Source organism: Perissodus microlepis, chromosome 15 (genome assembly GCF_051167445.1).
Source record: "Perissodus microlepis isolate ML-2025 ecotype Zambia chromosome 15, ASM5116744v1, whole genome shotgun sequence".
In the NCBI taxonomy this organism is placed as follows: domain Eukaryota; kingdom Metazoa; phylum Chordata; class Actinopteri; order Cichliformes; family Cichlidae; genus Perissodus; species Perissodus microlepis.
In genome coordinates this window covers 30,264,918-30,287,446 of record NC_140475.1, presented here as the reverse complement: position 1 = coordinate 30,287,446, position 22,529 = coordinate 30,264,918, and the positions used below count along the sequence as shown (strand labels likewise).

At 38.8% G+C, this 22,529-nt stretch overlaps 1 protein-coding gene and 1 long non-coding RNA gene across 4 annotated transcripts in view; one reads left to right on the top strand and one right to left on the bottom strand.

Moving 5' to 3' along the window:
• Positions 1-22,529, bottom strand: part of bach2b (BACH transcriptional regulator 2b) — a 100,324-nt gene that overhangs the window by 43,331 nt on the left and 34,464 nt on the right. Inside the window, exon 1 of one of the 3 annotated variants that reach the window (XM_084953430.1) lies at positions 6,544-12,051. The exons of the other annotated variants lie outside the window; for them this stretch is intronic. The gene's annotated coding sequence lies outside the window, so the exon portion shown is untranslated. Of the gene's footprint in view, positions 1-6,543; positions 12,052-22,529 lie in introns of those variants that run through there. 3 annotated transcript variants of the gene reach the window in all.
• Positions 16,597-17,632, top strand: LOC146372383 (uncharacterized). The gene is made up of 3 exons (XR_014802747.1): positions 16,597-16,745; positions 17,032-17,102; positions 17,192-17,632. It is a non-coding gene; the product is annotated as an uncharacterized LOC146372383 (long non-coding RNA).

Genomic DNA, 22,529 nt, shown 5'->3' with positions numbered 1-22,529 from the left:
CCTAGAATTCAATTCACTTGCAGTCGGAGGAAAATGCAATGATAACACAACACAATGATGCAGCATAACACACACGTGTCTGCACACACACACACACACACACACACACACACACACACACACACACACACACACACACACACACACACACACACACACACACACACCACAAAATAGCAGTTTGTGGCAGAAGTTTGATTAGATGCACAGATGGATGTAAAAGATTTCTTCCCTTCTACTTAGCTTAAATGTGTCAGTCACATCTATTTTATAATATTACTGGTATTACTGCATTCTTCTCTAACATTAGCAAATTATTATTCTGTTTATATACTACTAGCCAAAAGGTTTTTAAGGCCTGTTTAAGGCTTCCTGCATCATTCTTTCCTCCGTCACACACATCAATTGTAATCTGTTCAGTAGGTCTCATGATTGTTATGGAGAAACACAGCTAAGTTGAGTAACTTTTAGCCCCTAAAGAGAAAAATCACATTTGCATAGAAAATCAGTGAAGTGAAAAGGGAAAAACAGCAGAATGTGTGAGTCAGCTTCAGCTTGATTGTATCACATGACAGGTTTTGGTTTGGGGGATTTAAGAAGGTGGGATTGTAATGTGTGACAGTGTGCTATAATGTGCTCTATAAAGTGTTCCCCTTTCTCTCAGTGTCTCAGCAGACTAACTAATATGCAGTGTGGGTGGAAGGAAGGAGACGGACTAAGTTATGATTAGACTGAGCCCTAGTGGCAGATGCATGTTTTTTCCAATAATAAAAAACATACTGTTCCAGAGAACACTATGATATCAGTGCACTCCAGCATTTCATGTGAAACTAGCCTCTTTAGCTGAGTCTCAAACCATGAAGGAGATGGGGAAATATTATCCATTAAGCCCTAGTTTTAAAACATTCAATTCAGTCCTATTTCAATTACATTATATATATCATTATATAATGCCAGTTCATAACAACACAACAGTCAACTAGGTGACTTTGTATTGTAAGATCTCTATTTTAGCAGGACGGCAGCTCCAGAGAAAGCAGAATCAGGATCAGGGAGGGGCAGTAATCTGCTACAACTGGTTAGGAGTAAGGGAAAAGAGGAGAGAGCAGAGAGAGATGGGACAAAAGGCAAACTATAGGAGGAAGAGCCAGTTTATTAATTGCTCATGATTGTTATATACCACTACTATATTTAGACAGAGAGTGAAAAGAGGTAAGTGAAGAAGAAATGCTCTGCATCGTGAGAAGCCTTAGCCTATTGAGGCATAACTAGTGCATGGTTCAGGATCACTAGTTATCACTAGTTATACAAGGGAATCAAGCGTCTCTGATTTGTTGCCTTCTTTCTATCTAAAACCGCACACGTTCTCACAGGCCCCATCTTATCTTAATTAAATACCTCATTCTACCACATCACCCAAATTCAGTCATTTGCGCTCAGACTGCTTGTTTACTTGTAGTTCTTAGTAGTTCTTAGGGTTCTTAGGGAGACTGAGCTTTGAGTTTTGAGGCCCTTCTTCTGTGCAACCAGCTCCCAGTTTAAATTTGGGAAATAGACACCCTGTCTACTTTCAACATTAGGCTTTAAAGTAGACAGGGTGCCCTAACCATAAGCTCTATGTGCTTTATCCTTTTTTGATAAAGCACATAGTTAAGGTTAAGTTCCTTAACTCACTATGTGTTTATACACCAGTCTGCATTTAATCACTAGTTATTATTAAAGCTCTCCTCCACAGTTTATCCCGTCTTCTCCCATCAACCCCAAACGGTTGCAGCAGATGCAACCTCCCTAAACTTGGCTCTGCTGGTGGTTACTTCCCATTAAAAGGCAGTTTTTCTTTCCCACTGTCACCAAGTGCTAGCTAAAATGGGATTGTTGAGGTTTCCTCTGTATGATTGTAGAGTCTTTATCTTCCCAAAAAAGGCTTAAGACTATTGTGACTGTGTAAAGGTGACTGTTGTTGTGATGTGGTGTTATATAAATAAAACTATAATGAATTGAATTGGATTAAAAACATGTCAAATTCAGTCAGTAATGGTGCCAAAACTGTACAAGGAAGGCATGGGCAATTTTTATAGTATTAAAACTTTCTGGAATTTACCTTTAAAGTTATCATAACAATTGTCAAGAACATGGAATCAGCCCCACAGGCATGTTCATAAACACCTGCTACAAGTCTGAAAGGAGGCATAGTAGAAAGGCTTTCCCTACAACTTAGTGTAGGAAAATCATGTCTAATAGCCATTGAGTTGTTGTTTTCTTTCTTTTTATAAAAAATTGTGACAAAGGATGTAAACAACATGACTGTGTCTGAATCCATGTGAGTCTGCACACTGTGGCGTCTTGTAATAAATAAGATTAGTCTCAACTGCTGCTGCTACAGTCTAACAGCATTATCTACTGAGGCAGTACACTCAGAGGGAAACTAACATGAAAGCTGTATCATTGTACACAATTAGTGGGGAGCACTCGAGACAGATGACTGTAATTACACTGAGGATAAACACAGTTTTAATTGGAATTATCAAATTAGGCAAAGCGACGGATGCCCCTGGAACTGTTCAAGGTGGCAAATGTCAGCAAGAAGTGTGATGATGATGTTGAGGTAAGTAGAAGCTTCTAATCCAGAGTATGACTATGTCATTAGATAGTCATACTGAGTAAAGTACAAATTAAAATTGCATTCGGTTCCTCTGGAACTCGCAACACTCATCCACATATAATGTCGTTGAATACAACATGCTGATTATTATTGTTATTATTTTAAGAAAGGCTTCACTTCCTTAAATGAAACAGTTTACTTCTCTTTACCCTCAGAGCAATAGAGTTTCACTGTCTTAGAAGAGCACATCCATCTATCTGATTTTTAAATACTTCAATTTCTATCTATATCATACAACACAACACAGTAACACAACACAACACACAGTAATTGAAGTAAAGGGCAGGGAGGCTGTACACACATTATATTTCAAACGTGATCTATCTGACTGAAACTGTAGATGTTTAAAGTTTCCAACCTTTTGTCCTGTTTTGTCCTATTATCATCATTGGAAAATTTTATATAAGATTTTATATAGCTTTTAGAATTTGTTTTAGTTTTGGTGTCACATTAATGGAGTGCCAACCAGGTGCAGTTAGAGTGGATCTAGGATAACACTACAAGCTAGGTTTGGGTCTCAGTTTCAGGCCAAGGCAGATGGCTAGTCTCTTTCAAGCTCCAAAGTGGCCAACCTGCGCACCACTTGATTGACTACAACAAAGCCTATGACTCAACACCTCACACATGGATCCTGAAATACTTAGAACTATACAAGCTCAACAGAACCCTAAGAGCCTTCATTGGGAATTCAATGGGGATAAGGAGAACAACCGTAGAGGCCAACTTCAAGCCAGTTGCACAAGTTACCATCGAGTGCAGGATTTATCAAGGAGTGCTCTTTTCCTACTGAACCCCCTTTGCCAGATCATTAGCATGACTGGCTATGGATACTACCTCCTCTACATGGATGACATCGAGCCAGGAGTGAACAATACATCAATTTTGCTGATCATTCAATGCTGAATGGGAAGAACAACACCTATGCCCTGCCAGACATCAGATACCTTGCTGGGATAATAGGGAGGTAAAAGCCACTGACATCAAGACAAGAAAGTTCCTCACCTGGTGGGTTTCATCTCAAGTCGAAGACCCTTAGACTACAAAGCATGCCAAGGGCTGGTGAGTATCAGAACCACTACCCAGAATGAAACATAAAAGATCAATGAATACATCAGGAAGATGGCCACAACCAATCATGTGCTTAGTGAATACCTCAGGCAGCACAAACCGGATGATGAATAGAAGCAAGAAGAGGAACCATCATAGAAGGACAGGCCCCTGCATGGCATGTATGACCAGAAGATAGATGAAGTGGCTGATATTGAAAAATCGTACCAGTGACTGGACAAAGCTGGACTGAGGCTGCTACTGAGACAATCTAGCACATAACAACAGGGTGCAAGATGGTAGCAGGCAGGGCATACATGGAACTCTATAACCAAGCGGCTGACATAGTAGGTCCCAAGGTCCAAATCGGATATGACCCAAAAGATGGTGTTTATATGTATTAAAAAAAAATCGAGCCACAATCTCGCTGTTCACAACCCACAGAAATGCTGAGATTTTCCTCCACTTTAAATCTTTTTATGAAAGCAAAGGGGCTTAATTAGGATCTCACTACAACAAAGTATGTTGCAGGTCTGCCCTGCGATGTCCAGGGTGTACCTGCGATGAAAGTAAATAAGTGGTCATGGATGAATAGATGAAAAAGTATGCATGATGAGGTTAGAGAGAGCAATTGATCATCTAAAATAAAAGACTCCGCATCTGACCAACTGGACTTCTGTGTGGAAGTGCCTGAAATAAACATTTAAAGTGAGTAATAAGAATAATATAAGAAGAAGTGCACCAGAAAGTAAACTCCGTGCTCTTTCATACAAATTCCAAATCTCTGGGATTGAACGATTAGGTAAAGACTATAGTTCCAATATGAGCCACATGAGGCCAACTTAGTTTGGCCTTAACAGATAGCTTCCCCCTATGTGACATCACAATGTGCTTGTCCATCCAAAAACTCTGACTTGAAGGCTGCAATTTGTGTAGTAGTTAAAACACATATTCAACATGCTCCCTTGATCACAATGATCTGTGTTACTATTATGTTCTAACTTCAGTAGGGCTAATCTATGAATTGATAAAACTCTCTGACCTCTATGGCTCATAAGCCTGTTGCATAACCCGTTGAATGCCATTAAATTCCAGAAATAGTTCAAGAAAAAATACAAATTTATAATTACTCATTCCGTCTTTGAGCTGTTAGTGTCACAGACAAAACATGCTATCTTATGTACTCACAGTAGTGTCTAAACATTTTTAATTGCACTCTCAGTATTCAGCCAACACTGTTAAATCACAAGGTTGATAGCTTTGCAAGCAAACTGCAACACAGGAAGGAACTGAGCATTTAAATGCAAATCCAATTTTTCTTCACACCTTCAAGAAAGACGGATGATTTTAAACAGAACATCCTCTGCATTTTTCATTTGAACACCAACATAAAATCATCCCAGAAGTGAATTCCTTCCATTAAGACTATGAATTGAGATTCTTGCCAAACAGTTTTTTTGGGGGGCTTTCCACTCTTACCACAGAAAGTTCACAAACATCCATGCCTGAGGCTTTTCATTCTCCATGGTACTGATAAACCGAACGGCTTTTTATAAGGTCACTAGGCTGCTGATATCGATCCTGAGATAATATATGCAAGACATCCATGTCTGAGACATTCTGCTGATACATACAAATACTGAGGTATGTGGATGCGTAATCAGAAAGAAAGACACTTTGCCCTGCTTCCTCACACCTCAGATGTTTCAAAAAGTTGTTTGTGAAATGAATTGATACAACCAAGACAAAAACTGTGGTATTTTGCAAAAATAATAATAATGTGTAATTGTGTAACTCTATTAGCAGTGTCCTCCTGAAATGTGCCAACAACATTGAGATTAAAATCCTCATCTCTGCCCTAAATGCTCTCTGGTCGCTATGGTAACGTGTAAATATTTATTTCAAATAAGACACACAACTACAACACGGGAAAAGACCCAGGGAAACTGAGTTAACGATAAAACCCCCGAAAACCATACATTTCACACCCGATCATCAACTCTTGCGCCGTGGCACCAAACGACTCAGTCAGTAGCCCGGGGGTTGGGGACTGCTGAACTAGACTACATCTGCTCTGGATCTGATTTCATTTTCTGGGCTGAGGATGAACCTACTTTGTATCCTTCTATTAGATGTCCTCAACAGCTCTTCATCCCAACCCAAGCTCTGTGTCCTCTTGAAGTGTGCTTGCTGTTGAAACTGATTATAGACTACAGACCATAAACCTTCATCAGTCTGCAAACAGCCTCACTAACACCATGACTCTTATCTCTCAGTTTTGGAAAGGTCCTGGCAGTGACCTTAGCCACATCACTGAAAAAAATAGACCTTTAAAAGGCCAATAATGTGGAGCCCGAGCTGAATGGAAATCATCAAAGACAATGAGAAGAATCTGATAAGAAGGTCAGCATCTAAATAGAAAGTGCACTGACATCGAGAAAATATTATGAGTGAAAGCTTGAAACATTTGTCTGCTGCATAAAGGCATCTAAACTGATGGTTAACAGTGTTAGCCACATGTTTTCTAACCATATTCTAGACTTGTCTTCAAATACTCTGTGACATTTTGGTTTTATATCACATAAGAATCAAGAAGCTATTTATAGTTGTATTCCACTACAATTGGTCTCGAAAAATCTGCTGAACAAAGTCGTGTAAAGCAACAGAGAATATTATCCAGAGTTATGGCTGCATTTCACCAAAATACAGCAACTTTAACTGAACCAAACACTTGCATAAGAGTTTACTTACTTCTTCTGTCATCTTTTCATTCAACACAAAGACAGAAAAACAGATAATATTCATAACAATAAAGTGGTGCCAGTTGGCATTACCTCAGAAAGGCATCAGCATACATCCAGTCATCTTGTTATTCCACTCTTTGCTCTGACAACTTTGTCAAGTCTCTCACTGTGTGTTACCAACAGAATCTGAGCCTATCAATGTTTGTGGGAGGTGAGTATGACTGAGCAAGTGAGCTATGTGTAAGTGTGTGTGCGTGTGACAGTTGTGTATGTGTTTGTGTGATGGCATGCTAGAATATTTTTGGACTCTGCCTGCTTAAATGCAGCTTGCATGAATCATGACTTCCCACATAGTAGGTCAGTGAGTGGGGTGAGTCATATTGCTGTCTTATATGGTAACACACTGCACATGTGATAGCAGCGCTGGGGTTATCTATAGACTCAGCTTACTGCCTCAAATGTCTGAAGCAGAGCTGCTGCGTCTCAAACCTAATCCCAAGTCTAATCTTTTCTTTTATTGTCAACATTTCAGAATTCTAGTTTTGAGCAATTGCCAAGTATTTTGGTGTGACTCTGACCCACTTTGGTTTCCAGAGGCACAGCTTTATCCTTAAATCTGACGACTGCACAACAAGCACAACAGTTGCCACAGAGCATATACTGTATATGCACTAAATCTAGAAAGAATATTGCGTCTTATGACGATGACAAGGTACACCTGCGCACCCAAAAAATCTGCTCATCTTAACCTCTTCCTGTGTAATTGAGAAAAACAACAAGGGAACAAGTTTGCAGACTGCTTGCAAGTAACTGATGATGGAATAAAACACCCAAAAAGTGCAGAAAAGAAAAGCAGCCTGTGAGAGATTGGATTAGAGCATGTGCAGAGCTTTCCAACATACATTTTGAGAAGGAACAGATGCACTAATTATGCCAGTGATTGTCAGGAAAAGTGATTGCCCAGAACCAGCCTGTGTTCTGTATTACTAAATAAGCCCAGAAGAACAGGTAGAGGGAACAGAAGTGGACGGGCTACATGATACAATAAATTCTATGCGTGCACAAAGAGAAAAAATTCAACTGTCAGGTTCACAAAGACTCATGCGCAAAACCCTCATGGAAATAAAAGCAAGTGGAAAGTCTCCCCACAGGAAAGAGTTGACACAGATGCTTCGCCCACGTCAAAACCTTCAAAAGCCATGGCTGGATGCATGTGGATGTGTATGTGGGCGTGTGTACATGTGTGAGTGGGCTAGAGGGCACAAGCATGCTGAGATAGCAGAGAAAAAGCATTTTTTCACACATTGCTCTCGCATGTGTGACATCTCGAGCTTTAAGAATACACATAAGCAGTGTTGGGACTAACGCGTTATTAAGTAACGCGTTACAGTAACTACGTTATTATTGTGGTAACGAGCACGGTAACTAGTTATTATGCCAAAACCGGGAACGCGTTACTCGTTACTGGGATTTAGATAGGCTCGTTATTCGTTACTTCGTGTGGTGGCTATCGCGGAGCTTCCACAGATTCAATAACATTAGCAAGTGGTGGAAGCCAGCAGGTGGATGAACGAAAAGGGAGGCAAGAGGAGAGACCCGAAGCGGCCGCTGGTCCGAGAGTGTCAGGTGAACTGAACTTCAGGTAAGAAGTTATGACCTGCAGTCTATCTGGGTCAGATATAAACCAAGTTTAGTTGGAGTTTATTTTCGTTATGCTGACTTTTTCGTATTGCGTGCTAGCTAGCATGACGGAGTTTCTATACAGCTGGGTGGGTGCTATGATGTTACTGATGTTGAACTTTATTTTGTTCATAAGGTTAATTATTAGAGTTGCCAACCGTCCCGTAAAAAACGGAATCGTCTCGTATTCAGAGAAAATGTTACGCGTTTCGTAGTGAGGTGAAAAGGAACAGTTTGTCCCGGACTTCAGCTACAATGAAAAAGACACAAAGCTGGAGTTATTCTGTGTCTTTGCTGCACAGCTGCCTCTTCTTCTCTCATCCTCTCACCCTCCCTCTCCTGTTTCTACTTCAATCATGAAACTGATCAATGATCAGCTGATTGGCTTTTCTCTCTCGTTTATTTATCGCCCACTTTGCGCCAGAAAGAGGAAACCAGCGGATGTCGCGCTAAACAACAGCAGCACTTTTAAGCTTGATCAGCTGTTGTTAGAATGTATTTAATATTAATTTCTAGTATCAGCTGATGTTTGCTGGAGCCACAGCTGTAAAGCTGCTGGTCATGATGTCGGTTTGGATATGTGGTGAGAGGGAAACATGAAGATGAAACCAGGAGATGTCCTTACTGAATCATCAGAGCTGTGATGGAGAAACAGGTTTACCTTTTAGGTGACATGAATGAGTTGAAGGGAAGTTATGAACTGTTTCTGAGAGACAAATAACACCAGGATCCTTTTCTAAGTAGCTGACAGCTGGTAACTGTGCAGGGGCGGATCTAGCAAAGTGTTGCCAGGGGTCCATGTAGGGCATTAACAGGGAGAGGGGGGCACAAGGAAATACTTTCTTATTCTCGTTTAAAATGTCTCACTTTTAAAAAAATAATTATCTGAGTCTTACAACAAACAATTGATAGATTGATACATATATACCATCAGAACAGTGTACATCACTGTCACAACAGTGTTTATTTTCATTCAAAGGCTTTATGATTTTTCCTATAATGGTGGGCCGGTCTGTAGTCAAAATGCCCGGGACGATTTTTTTGTACCAGTCCAGCTCTGTACGCAGCTCATCTGCAGTCTGGTGTTCCCTACATCTTCCTATTCAGAAGGCAGAATTTCTGAGTTCCTAGTACAATCGAAAGCACCACGACTGCAGTTTTTGTGTTGGATGTAAAAAGCAGGCTAGGATAGAATCAGGTGTGGGATTTCTCTCGTGGAAATGTGCACACTATTTTTTCCTTTCTATAGGTGGCACAGTGCACTTGTGGCAAGTAAGAAAGCTAGAAGACTGGCAATCTTGCTGGGTATCCAGTTACAGAAGCAACACATTAACAAGAGAATTCTGAGTAAAACCAAAGTTACTTTCCCTAGTAACTAGTTACTCTGAAAGTAATGAGTAACTTGAAGTAACTGAGTTACTTTTGATAGAAGTAACTAGTAATGTAACTAAGTTACTAATTTAAAGTAACTTACCCAACACTGCACATAAGTGATGTTTTTATAAATGTTAAGCACGGGAAAAAATGTGCAAAACTATAGTGGTACAATGCAAATATCCAGCTGAGATCTGAGGGGTGAAGAAATGAATGACACCATGTTAATCATGTGACTGATCACTAATATCCTGCTCAGTGAGCACAAAGAAATGTCCGACATTGCTAAAAAGGAGCTGGACACCATATTCTTCCTTGATTATCTACTTTGTGTCATCATCTTGCTTTTGCAATTTCTGAGTACTCAGAAAAGACCACAGGTAAGCGTGGGAGTAGTCCCCACTCAACTGTTGATCATCCATTCACTCAGTTCATTCGTTTCACAATGCATTTTGCAGGTTTTGTATTCATCCAAATTCTTGTCCAGAGCATTAATTAAACGCATTATAATTCCGACTTCTTTCAGTCCAGTCCATTTAGGGTCTTGCAGAAATAAATTGCTGTGTTTCAAAAGCAATCTTTAAAGCAGGTAATAAAAATGAAGGCCATCCTTTAGCATCTCTGCTCTGATGTCCAGCAGCTCCATAAGACAATTCTGCTTATTCCAGTGATCTGATCTTGTGTCACCAGTTTTATGCCAACAGAAATATGATGCACATAACTGTAGTGATGTAACTGAGGTGTTAAGACTAACTGGTCTGAATTGTCCACATTAGGAGGCTGCAGAGATTTTGGACTTGTGCACATCAATCAGGAAGCCCTCAATTTTGAGTTTTGTAATAACTGTTTGTCTTTTTCAAAATTGTCAGAAGTCAAAACCCAAATTGAAAGTAAAGTAAAGTAAAGTTCATTGTACAGCAAGACTTATATAAACAATAAAAGGTCCAACACAGCTAGCCTCCATATGTTTGGAAAAAGTCATATTTGTGTCACATGAAGACATTACACCCCAGACTGTCTTCTAACCATTTTCCATAATTCAAAGTGACATTTCAGACAGAACAATAGTCTGGAGATTCTTATTATCTTCTGCTTACTTCTTCGCCTTTGACACACCTACTTTTATGTTATTGGGGTGATCCCTACAAATCTGCTGAACAACCACTGCTGTCAGTTTTCTCTCCCTGCAGTTAAGTCAGTGTGGGGGGGGGGCTGCATAACATTCACACACCCACCCGGCGATTGGCCATACCAGGTTAGATGACCTCTGCAGTTTAGTGTGGGAGAGCTAATTTGGGAGGTGATGTTATCCTGAAAACATATGCGCACAAACACACGTGTGCACATGCGCCTTCATGTGCACAAGCGCCTTCATGTGCACACACACAAATAAAATTACCACAATACCGCTTACACGCAGCTTCTCTGTTGTTAGAGGAGATTCCTTTTTTCTCAGTATGTCTACACAAGAGGTTCATTTTGACTTGGACAGCAAACCACCACTCTTGGTTAGTAAACTAGCTACTTTTTCTAATACTTGTGGTGATAAATAGGTTCACGGACGCACGTCTGAAAGTTGACTTATTTGATTTTCCTTAGTGGGCTGTGTGCATACCGATATATTGCGTTTCCTTTACCTTTGCGTTTCCATCTCTGATGTTGATTTTAGATTTTTTTAATCACACGAGTCATGAAAAATGGAATTGCAATTCATTTTCTTGCACAAAAGGAAATGGTACCTTTTGGATAGATCCTGGATTCACTAAACTACTTGATTAAGTTTAGGATGCGATCATTGTTTAGCATAGCAACTCCCCCATATTCTTGGTGCTCTGAAAGGAGCTGCAGTGGGAAAACAAGAACTTAAAGGCAAAGATTTATTACAAATGTATTTGTGAGTAGTATAAAAACTAGAAGAAAAAAAACCATTTTCCTTAAAATTTATAAAATAATGCTTTGTTGTATGGAAATGTACTTTTTAGGAGACGGGGCTCCAAAATAATACACTGGATCTTTTCAGTGTTATATGAAAATGAAAAAAACTGGATACTTGGCTGTGATAAAAATACGTGTAAAATACCTCTGTGGGAAAATCTTGACGCACTCACTAGTGCTTTTCCTTTTTGTTTTCACTTTTAAATGTTAACACGACTCCGTCTGAGTAATCATCATGTGCTGATAGTAGTCTGTCAGAAAACATACTGTGATATTGATGCCACTGCACTGAGTGCAAATGCATTGTAATATATTATAGTATCAATCAGACTGTAGCGCTCACAGCCACTATAGTGCTGCGAAAGTATACTTTTCTCAGTCTCCATATGCAGCATGTATCTGTGGTTTCTGTAACCGCTGATCATATTTCACAGCAATCAGTGATGCTTGGCTGTCTCAAACATATGCAAGATATTGCAGGTTTCACACAAAGCAATCATTAGTCAGCTGATTTGAACGAGTTAAGCTAAGGCATCTCTAAACATGACTGAAAAGTGATGCTGTTGCAGAATGACTCAAAATCTAGCACTGTACTACTTTAGCCTGTGCATACCAAGTAAAAACTAGTAGATACCACTAACAATACAGTATATCTATCTATCTATCTATCTATATATATATATATATATATATATATATATATATATATGCATTTAGGCAAGTGCAGAGGTGTAACATAGTTCAGCCAGAACTGTCAAAATACGCCAACTCAAGTCCCAATTCCCTCACATCTAATGCTATGGCACAGACTGAAAGGTTATGGTTTGAAGTGTGCGCAGATGTGACACAGAGTGCGGTTTAGTGGCTTTTGGGCAGCAGTATCGATGACTCATACTGAGAAGAGAAAGCAGTGCTTATTGATTAGACCCCTTTGCACAACCAAGCACCACAAGTCACAGTGGAAATAGTCACAGGCTGGAGGAACTGTATCTCCAGCCTACTGTGCGTGTGTGTGATGTTTGAGGTGCTATTTGGTTTTCATCATTTGGTTATGAAATGAAAAAGGGAGATATTGGCAACACTGAGTTATAGATATATCTCTAAATCATGGAAATAAACATAGCCCGTGTTTGTGCAGTTGTGCCTGTGATGTTGTCTGTTTGATAGAGACATTTGCACATTTCAGATCGTTCGTAACAAACAGGAGGTAAAGCAGTGGCCTCAGTCATACACCCGTTCCAGAGCAATTAGTGTGTTGGTACCAAACCTGTGATTTATCTGCACAGAGGTGGTCCAGCTGTGTCATGGCGCCATTAGAGCAATCTGTTCAAGCACACTGTAGCAATCTGACTGCTAATATTTGCTGTGCACTTTCACATTATGTTAGTACACAGTGTGGGTATAGAAAACTGACTGCTACTGTGCACTTTTTCATACAATGCATAGCATTCAATAAAAAGAGCCTCTTTAATAAGACATTGAAAAAATGTCGACGTAATCACAATCTATTATCTGAAACAATCTATACAAATAATTATGAATTAATTATGAATTAATGAACCACACAAATTATTAGAAAGTAACAGACTACTGTGTGATTTCAGCTGACACAGTTTTTGTTTCTAATTTTGTTTATATGAAATGACATATTGAAAGCTTTGTTTGAGCCCTTACAAAGACAGATGTGTGTCAAGTCATTGAATTTTCCACAGGTGGACAACAAGTTGTTGTAATATCTGACAGATGAACAAAGGAAACAGGAAGCGTCTGACCTCAGTTTCAAGTTTCATGGCAAAGGTTGCGAATACTTAAATACATGTCATATTTTCTAGTTTTTAAAAAACTAAATTTGCAAGGATTTCACTTTGTCATTATGGGGTATTGTGTAGAATTTTTTAATCCATTTTGGGATAAGGATGTAAAATGACAAAACCTGGAACAAGTGATGTGTGAGTTTTGGGATGCACTTTATGTGGCCTTATAGAAGCAGCAGCAGGCTAGATAACTTAGTTATAGTCTTTGCTCTGCAAAGATCTGTTTTAATCTCTATAACTATGGATTTCTGTTTCATTAAACAGGGCTTTGTAACAAGTTCAAGGAGAAGAATCACTGGCTGCAAAAGCAGGCAGGTATATCGCTTGGGCAGCACTTGAGTTCACTACAACAGTGTACGCTCTGTCCACAGCACAGGGGCTGATGGCATATATGTTGCACAATAAGTGTGATTGATTTTTCCATCATGGCTTGAAATTACTAATCCAATAATTTGTTGAAAGAACCACATCCAGAGGAAACTGCAGAGCTGTGTGTTTTCACACATTGATCATCTTCTGCTGTAATTTATATATATATATATATATATATATATATATATATATATATATATATATATATGATGCACTTTTGTTCTCCAGTATAACATAATGCACCCATACAGCCCCAATGACTCTGCAGCTTGTGAGGGTAAATAAGCCAGTGCTATGTCATTTGTTAGTGTTAGTTTTATAGCTGAGAGCAGCAAGGCTGACTGATGAATATCATGTCAAGCTTTGAGTTCACATCTCCACCTGTCAACACATCCCTATAAAAACAAACACAAAACCATATAATAAAAGAAATATCTCCTGATACGAGAAAACACTTACTTTTCTGGCTGTAAATATTCCTTTCACTTTGATATTAATATAATTAATGTATATATAATATTAATGCCATACTATATAGCATTTTGCATTGTTGGAATGGTGACTATAGTGTTTCTAAACTACACTGAAAAAATGGGAATTGGCAGGCTTTTGAATTTGCACAAATGAATTTAGTTAATGCTACACAAGCCTTTCATGTTTCTCTTATTTACATGATTAAATAAAGTACCATTTACTTGATTATAAACAATACTGAGACTACTCATTTTTCTTGCATTGATTTAAAGTGACTAAATTAGAATACTAAAACCATTGTAATCATGTTTGACCACAACCGGAAATGATGCAATATATTCAAAGACAACAACTGAATATGATTGGATAATAAGACCTAGAGTCTTATCCAATAAGACAACAACATAATTTAAGGAGAGCAAATTGACCGCCAGATTCTGGAAGACTGTTTAGCCACATGCAAACTTTGGCACTGAGTCAGGCATACTGAGAAGGTAAGTAATTTAAATACATTTGTTTTAGTTGGGTACGTTTTCACAGAATTGTTGTAGTGCATGCTATATGAAAAGTAATCTGTAATGCATCTGCATGTTGTTTTTACAGTGCTAGCTAAAGTTGGTATTAGCTTTGTGGCTAAAGCTGAAAAATAGTAAGAAATTGCAGCTGTTGTCGGTCAGATATGGAATTTATGCATGTGACAGAGAGCACTGACGTTTTTGATGGCTTAGCAAGTTAAAACATCACTGAGAGAGCAATAGTGTTTGTGTTACTCGTGCTAGTTATGGCTACAGTGGCTAATTAGTCCGGCTGTAACGTCAGAGTTTAAGAAGCTGGGAGCCCCACAGCGCCATACCTTAATTCTTGCTGCTGACACGCACTCAAGTTATAATAAGGATCCTGCCACCTTAGACGTGGGTTTAAGAACCTGTGCTTATAAATGCCAAATAATTTTTCCATTTAGTCATTGTTTTAGGTGAAGTGTCACTTACTTGACTATTCTATTGGTCAAGCCCAAATAATACAGCAGATATCTACAAGGAGATACGTTTGTTCAACAGAGTATGTCTTATTAAGTGATGTATTGTGAATTTTCTAACATCGTCCTAACAAAAATTAGGACCCTTCCCCACCCCCCACCCCCTTTTTTTTTTCTACTTTGTGTAGAACATATGTGAGCTGCTTCTCAAAACATTATGTATAAATGAGAGAAAGATTGGTACTTTAAAGAAACCATTGATGCTCTTCTGGACTGGAATACATTTTTTCAATTAAAATTAATGTTTTTTGTGATGGTGGAATTTTTAACTTTATGATTACAGAAGTCAAAACATCAGATGATGATAGCTTACCATCTAAACTCCCCATCTCTTGGCAAGTCTGAATTAGAGGTCTCAGCTGTATCGGCCTTTCTAGTGGATTTACTTAAAGAGGAGATAGCTTAAGTCATTAGGTACATATTCCCTGACATTCTAGAGGTCAACCTTGCACAGTGTGTGACATTAAAGGGCATAACTTATAGAAAGGGAATGGTACTCGCCCAAAGGGCAGCAGGTGGATTGCCAGAATACTGAAAAACCATATCTGCATTGTACCACAGCATATTCTACATTGTCAGAGAGCTTAGTGGCTGGTACAGAGAGCACGACAGAGCTTTTGAGCTCAGCCCAGTATCCACAAGAATATTCACTCTCATTTCACTCTGTGAACTCCTTGATACTTATCCATTGGTTGACTATGAGATTGGATCAGTCCACACTGTGACTTTTAAAAGGCATATAGAAATAAAAGGTGTTCATATAAGTGTAATAGGTTCAGTTGCATGTATGTCATTAGATAAATTCTTCTTTTTTTTATGTCTGATCTTTATAACTTTGACTATTGGGTATGGATAGCTTTATGAAAACTAAACTGAAATGATTCCTTCTGAATATGTAATTCTTTTTTGCCTACAGAGTCCTATGGTCCTAAAGACTGTTTTGGCTGACGGAACCTGTCGAAGGCTCACTCTCTAATGGAGCGCCTGAATCAACTGAGGATCTCATCGTTGAGGTCAAGAGACAGTGTTGTCTTCAGGGCAGACTTCAGTTTATGGATTCCTTGTTTGGGAATGGGTTTCTTAACCTTACCTCAGTTTCAGAAGTAGCAGACAAAGGGACTCTTAAAGCTATTGACATGCCAAAGCCCACCACATGGACATAAAAAAAGAGTAACAGAGTTGGTGAAACTCAAGATGGAAAAGGACTTTTTCATACAGAAGACATGAAGATGTTCGTGATGCACCAATGGTGGAGGCTTTCATGGCAAGATGGCCTGCTCTATTTGATGTCCATGAGGTAAGGTTTGCCTCATACACGGAGTTCTTGCGGTATTAGCCTAAAATGGTTAAGGCACAGTTGTTATTTGACAGCCCATTTCTTCAGCATGAGTGATTGCAGCCTTCTTCCAGGTATTAAACCTTTGAAGCTCATTCCTCTGTGCTCATGTTTTCAGATCAACGCTGACTTTAAGAGAATTGCCACCATCCCCCCTCAGACAAAGTTCCTGGCTCAGCTGGCTCTCCACTTGGACAACCTGGTGAAGTTGGTCAACACAAGAGGAGAGCTTGGACTAATACTGAAAAGAATTGTGGCATAAATGGATAATGTAAGTGATAAAGCCTCAACATTCACTTAACATGATCCTCTTTGGATGAAACTTTATAATTGTGGAAGATTTCAAATGTTTTCCCATGATAAATTCTCTCATATTGTATTTTTACATCTGCTTGTTTTTTTAACCTTCACTTTGTCAACTTATTATTAATTGCCAGGAAACCTATTATTAATTTGTGTGCCTTTAGTTTAAAAACATTCATGTAAAGTACACTATTAAAACTTAAATGAAGGACAAGGGCTGAATGAAGATGCTAATTACATACATTACATTTCAGTGTGAAGATGTTGATGCTGAGTGTGTATCTACATGGGTGAAGACCCTGGCATGCTTATCCGGGAGTATGTGGTATGTACTTGTCTTTTTTTTTTCGGACTTTCCACAGTGTCATATTACTTACTTGGCATGAAATGATTAACATGGCTTCTTTTTTACAGGGCATGGAAGAACGTGCCATCAGTGAGACTGTTGAAGACACCACTGTTTGAATTTATCTTCTTAAAGAGCAAGCTTCAGCAGATGAACAAGAGTTGTCCTTGCAGGCATCAGGGTGGCGAAGAATTTGGATAATGTAGCATTTGCTGTGATAATGCTATTTGGACTCATGTATGCATTAAACCTTGCCTACCCTGCTGACCTTCGCTACAACTTTGACGTTTTCCAGAAGGCTTTCATGGAACTGGATGGAGCTAAACTCTCTAAAGTTCTTGCTTTCAAAAACCATCTGTTTCATTGAGAAGTCAAAGACTACACTTCTGCAATTCTTTGCAGTTTTTCATTTTGTGTTCAGTAACGTTATACTGCTTATGTTTTTATTGCTTTCCCCTCATGTGACTGCAATGCAGGATAATTTTTCCTTTTGGTATCATGTTGTAAGAAATTTTTACTGATGATTTTTAGCAATATCTTCCAAGTCAACCTTAATGTCCTGCTTACATGTTTAAAATGAAGATTAAAATTCATGTAGGTGTTTGGTATTACTTATGTAACAATGTCATTTAAGGCTTAACTTAGTTGAAATCTTGTACAGGTAAATACTTGTACAGAAGCTGAAACTGTTGTCAAATAATACACAAGTTATATTTGTGTAAATCTGTTTATTCATAAAAGTGTGCTTTTTTTCAGGTAGTCTTAATTTAGTTTACATTTTCAATTGTGTAATTAATACAAATGTTATATGTAAGAGATGACAGGATCATCTATAAGCACTTTCTTTTATTTGCTGCTAAGGTCAGTTTTTTGTGAAATATTTGCAAATATATTCTCAAACTAACTTTTTCTTTTAGTTATTTCTGCAGGCAATCTTTAAAAATGTGTTAACAAGTTTATATGGATGTGATTTTGGACTTGTTCATGGCAGAATTGCTGCTTTCACTACTGTTACAGTTTAATAAAGGTGAATTGTTCAGTAGCACTCAGTCTTTGCCTTTTTTGTCAATAATGATCAGTTAATATTTCAATTGAAAAAATTAAGTAGGATTTAAAGCCATAATTTGTGTTGCAGAAACATAATTGCAATGTGTTTACATTACATAATATCATTGCGTACCACTGGCAAATACAAATAAGTTGGTGTTAAAAATTAAAATATATTGACATTATGCAATACATTGATATTATGATAACAGATTAATATTAGTACATCAAACATGATTTTTTTAAGTAATCTGATGTAAATAAAATACTTTGATTTGACAAGCATTAATGACTTGAGGGAAAGTGGAAAATTAAGTCAGTCATACTTATTCATATTATGTGGGACCGATGTACACAATAAAATCAAGTAAATTGAAAGAACTTTTTTTTTCAGTGTAATGACCAATGGCTCTAAAATAGGTAGCCAGCTAAAGTTAGCTTCAATTAACTTTAACAATCATTTCAATTTCAATTCAATTCAGTTTTATTTATGCAGCGCCAAATCACAACAACAGTCGCCTCGAAGTGCTTTATATTGTAAAGTAGACCCTACGATAATACATACAGAGAAAAACCCAACAATTATATGACCCCCTATGAGCAAGCACTTTGGTGACAGTGGGAAGGAAAAACTCCCTTTTAATAGGAAGAAACCTCCGGCAGAACCAGGCTCAGGGAGGGGCGGCCATCTGCTGGGAGATTTGTCGTCCTTATTAACTATTCTAGCTAAAAATACATAGAACTGCATTGCTTTGTATGCTTTCAACCAGTGTATGAGGTGCTATTTTCCAAAATATATAAGGTTTGTAAAACATCACCAAAGAGCTCTGGTAGGAATTCTGGTGTTTGTGGTGCTTAAAGTATTGCAGTGTGCGCTGCCACAAATGATAGTGAGGATGATTTCAAGTGTGTTCACATATTTTTGTTGTCTTCTTTTAAGAGATAAGGGCTTAAACATATTCAGTTCAATGTAGTGTCCAGTACTGGAGGAGTTGTTTCCCCCTTTAGAATGTGCAGCTTTTAAGCTAACATCCTATAGTATTATGAAACACACAAAGCTAGCTAGCTGGCATTTGTGGCTTCTGTGCAGATGTGCTGTGGCTGATTTGTGCAATATTCTGTTATATTGGTGCTTTTTCAGTCTGAGACAGTTCTGGGTTAAATGATTCATGATTTAAATTCAAATTAAATGACACACATTACACATTAAGTCCACCAGCTTTACACTTAAATCTCTTAAGACTATTCTGTTTCTCAGTAGTCACTCAGAAATACTGAAACGTACTGTCCTCCATCTTAAAGGTCACCTTCTGCTGCCACTCCCACTCAGCCTCAAGTCAAGTGCAGAGCAAACACTACACTGATTGATGGAGTAGGAAAGCTTTCCTCCCAGATCAGCCCCGTTGAACCTCTGGGGAAGAAAATGCAGACGCAAGCTGCTGCTATTTGTGGATGAGAGACAGCGCTGGCTAAAATGACATGTTGGACCACAGTCTGCGGGAGGAGGTTAGCTTTTCTAGTGGCACACAGTTCTTGGAAGGCATGATTGATGCACATCTCTGCTCGACCGTCTTAATCGTTTTAGCCTGTCTGTGGCTGTGTAGCCATAGTGTCCATGTAGCCACAGTGTCCATGGCCTGTGAGAAGGCCACTCTTAAGCTCCAAATGGGGCTAAATGGCCCTTCTTTATTCTGCTGCTGTTTCCTGACTGAGGTCAGCCTCTCTCCACACCGCAAATTACTCCCTAAAAAGCTGGCAGACAGGGCTGTGCAGAAATTGCCATTTATTTGTTTATAGGTTGAGCTGTGCACTAAGACCCCTATAGTAAAGGCTATTTTTAGCTGCCTAATCCTTCAATAGATTTATAATCACTCAGGCTTGGCCAAACAGCAAAAATAAACACAAATATGTAGACTGGGTTTGTAACTGACCTGTCATCGTTTTTGCACTGCTGCTTTTATTCAAGAAAAAGACCCTTTGCATCATATAGACCTACTTATGAACTGCCAGATGTCAGCCTTATTGTGGAATCCGAGATAATTTCTGGGATGTAAACCATGATTCTGAACAATAAGTAACTGGGAAGAGTAGCAGTGTTTGTAATGGAGAGTGCAGACTGTATAAGGTTTACAACAGTTTCATTTTCTCTCATTTTAAATGTATTTGTGATAGATGAAGGCAGTCGAAACCATCCAGTAAAGAACTTAAATACTACTGACTACTGATGCCTTGAGGCACAATGATTGAAATGTAAACTAGTGATGTCATCAGTCAACTCTTAAAGGGAACCCCGACTACTACTAAGTTACTCTAAATATGTTACAAATGATCTCCACTACATGCTTGAGAATAACTACAATTTTTTTTGTTATTCATTAAATCTTTGTTGTTTAAAACTATTTTGGAGCCGTGGGAGTGGCCATGTTTTTTCGCACACAATGCATTCTGGGACGATGACGTGTATTGGTTGTCGGCAGTATAGGTGCTTTCGTTCAGATAACCGGTTTTGTTTTTTATAGTGTAGCAACCGTATTAATTAACTTGCCTATTAGTGACCTGGTTACGACTTGGTAGACCAGCACTATCCGGTCTTTGAGTCTGACGTTATTAGCCATGTCTGGGCCCAAACTCCGCTGCAAAAGTCAAATGATCACTGCAGCATTACTGAGAGTTGAAAAACTGTCTAAATGTGTTCATTTGTAATAAAATGATTAGTGTGCCTGCTCTGCCAGGTGTAACAATTAAGTTTAACATCCAGGCATCCATGAAAATGGAATTTATGACATTTAACTGAGTTAGACGTTAGCAGGGAGTTACCTCACTTGCTTCCATCTAAATATGTTCTAACTGAGAGATTTATTAAACAAATTAAAACGTACAGCTCTGCTATCACTTCCAACATAAATGACGACAGGAAAGTAAACAGCAGCGACGTTTGTAGGGTTACTGAAGTTGGGCTAGCTGGTATATAATGATGTGCTACGTGATCGCTAGTGCGACATGCTATGTTAGCATAACATAAACAGTAAAGCTGGAGGACGAACGCTAACGAACGGAGGACTTTTTCCACTCGATAAAAGTTAAGCGTCCCCACGTTAGGGGCAAATGCAATCGCATGGCAGGATGCTGTAAACGGACCAAACGTCAGTCAGGAGACCCACCGAGATAATCCATCCACAATACAAGGTTAGTCATTAATATACTGCTGCATGGGCTGGGCTGTAGTTACATCATAAGGGTTTAAAAACTGAGCTTTAAAATGATTAGCGGTAATAAAAACCACAAGAAGCCGACAGTGATCACTGACTGTTTTTAGGGGCTTGTTGAGATTAAATCGAACAAGATACAAAGCATTAAAACATGTTAAAAACACAACAGTCTTATTAAATGCAGAACACTTTGGGCCCAGAATCAGGATTCATCATGTTATCACTTAAAGACTGGATACCGGTCATGGAGGCTAACAAGGGCTGCCCAAAGAACATCTGGATTATGACATACGGCTTCAAAAAGTTTTGGTGCTTCACAACAAACCTTCTCAGTCGCCGTTGCCATTGGCAAGCACTAGCCGCATAGACACCAGTAATTTTCCCTGACTCTCTCGTACTCGTGTGACGGAATGTTTGGTCGGTTTTATATAAAATGTGCTTAAAAGGAAAACATTTGGCGTATTTTAATACCACATATGTGTTATTGAAAGCACAGTACATATTTTAGCGCAAACATGTCTTAATAGCCGGTGTTCCCTTTAACCTTTTTCAGCCTAGGAGTCCCTACACCAATCCAGACCAAAAAGTACTTTAATGCATCTGCAGGCCACTACCAAAACAGACATCTACACTAATGATCTACCCTTTTTTGGATGGATGAGCAGGTCAGAAGAAAGAAGGCAGCTCAAGTTTCACTGGAACTCGAAAGAGGTCATTCATTGGTTTGTGCAGCACACTTTACGGCAAGGTGCCACTTGAAAATTACAAAACCAAACTGTTTGTTGAAGAGATTCTGCACTCAGTCGGTGATTCCAACTCTTCCAGTGTCTGATGGCGTCATTAATTTGCTTGTGCAACTTGTAGAAATGTCTCCCCTGCTTTGCACAAACTATATGAAACATATTTTCTCCTCTGTAATTGTAACTATTTACCTATGATCAGATATAGACTGTACAAACTTTTATTAGCATCCAGTTTTACCCCTAATTAGTCAGTGTCATCATTCACTGTCAGGAACATTAATCTGCTGGGTATGGTCTGAAAGGACTAGGGCTGCCACGATTAGTCGACTAGTCACGATTACGACTAATTTAATAGTCGACGCGTCGTTTGAAGCTTTGTAAGATCCCAAAAGACGCAGAAATAAGTA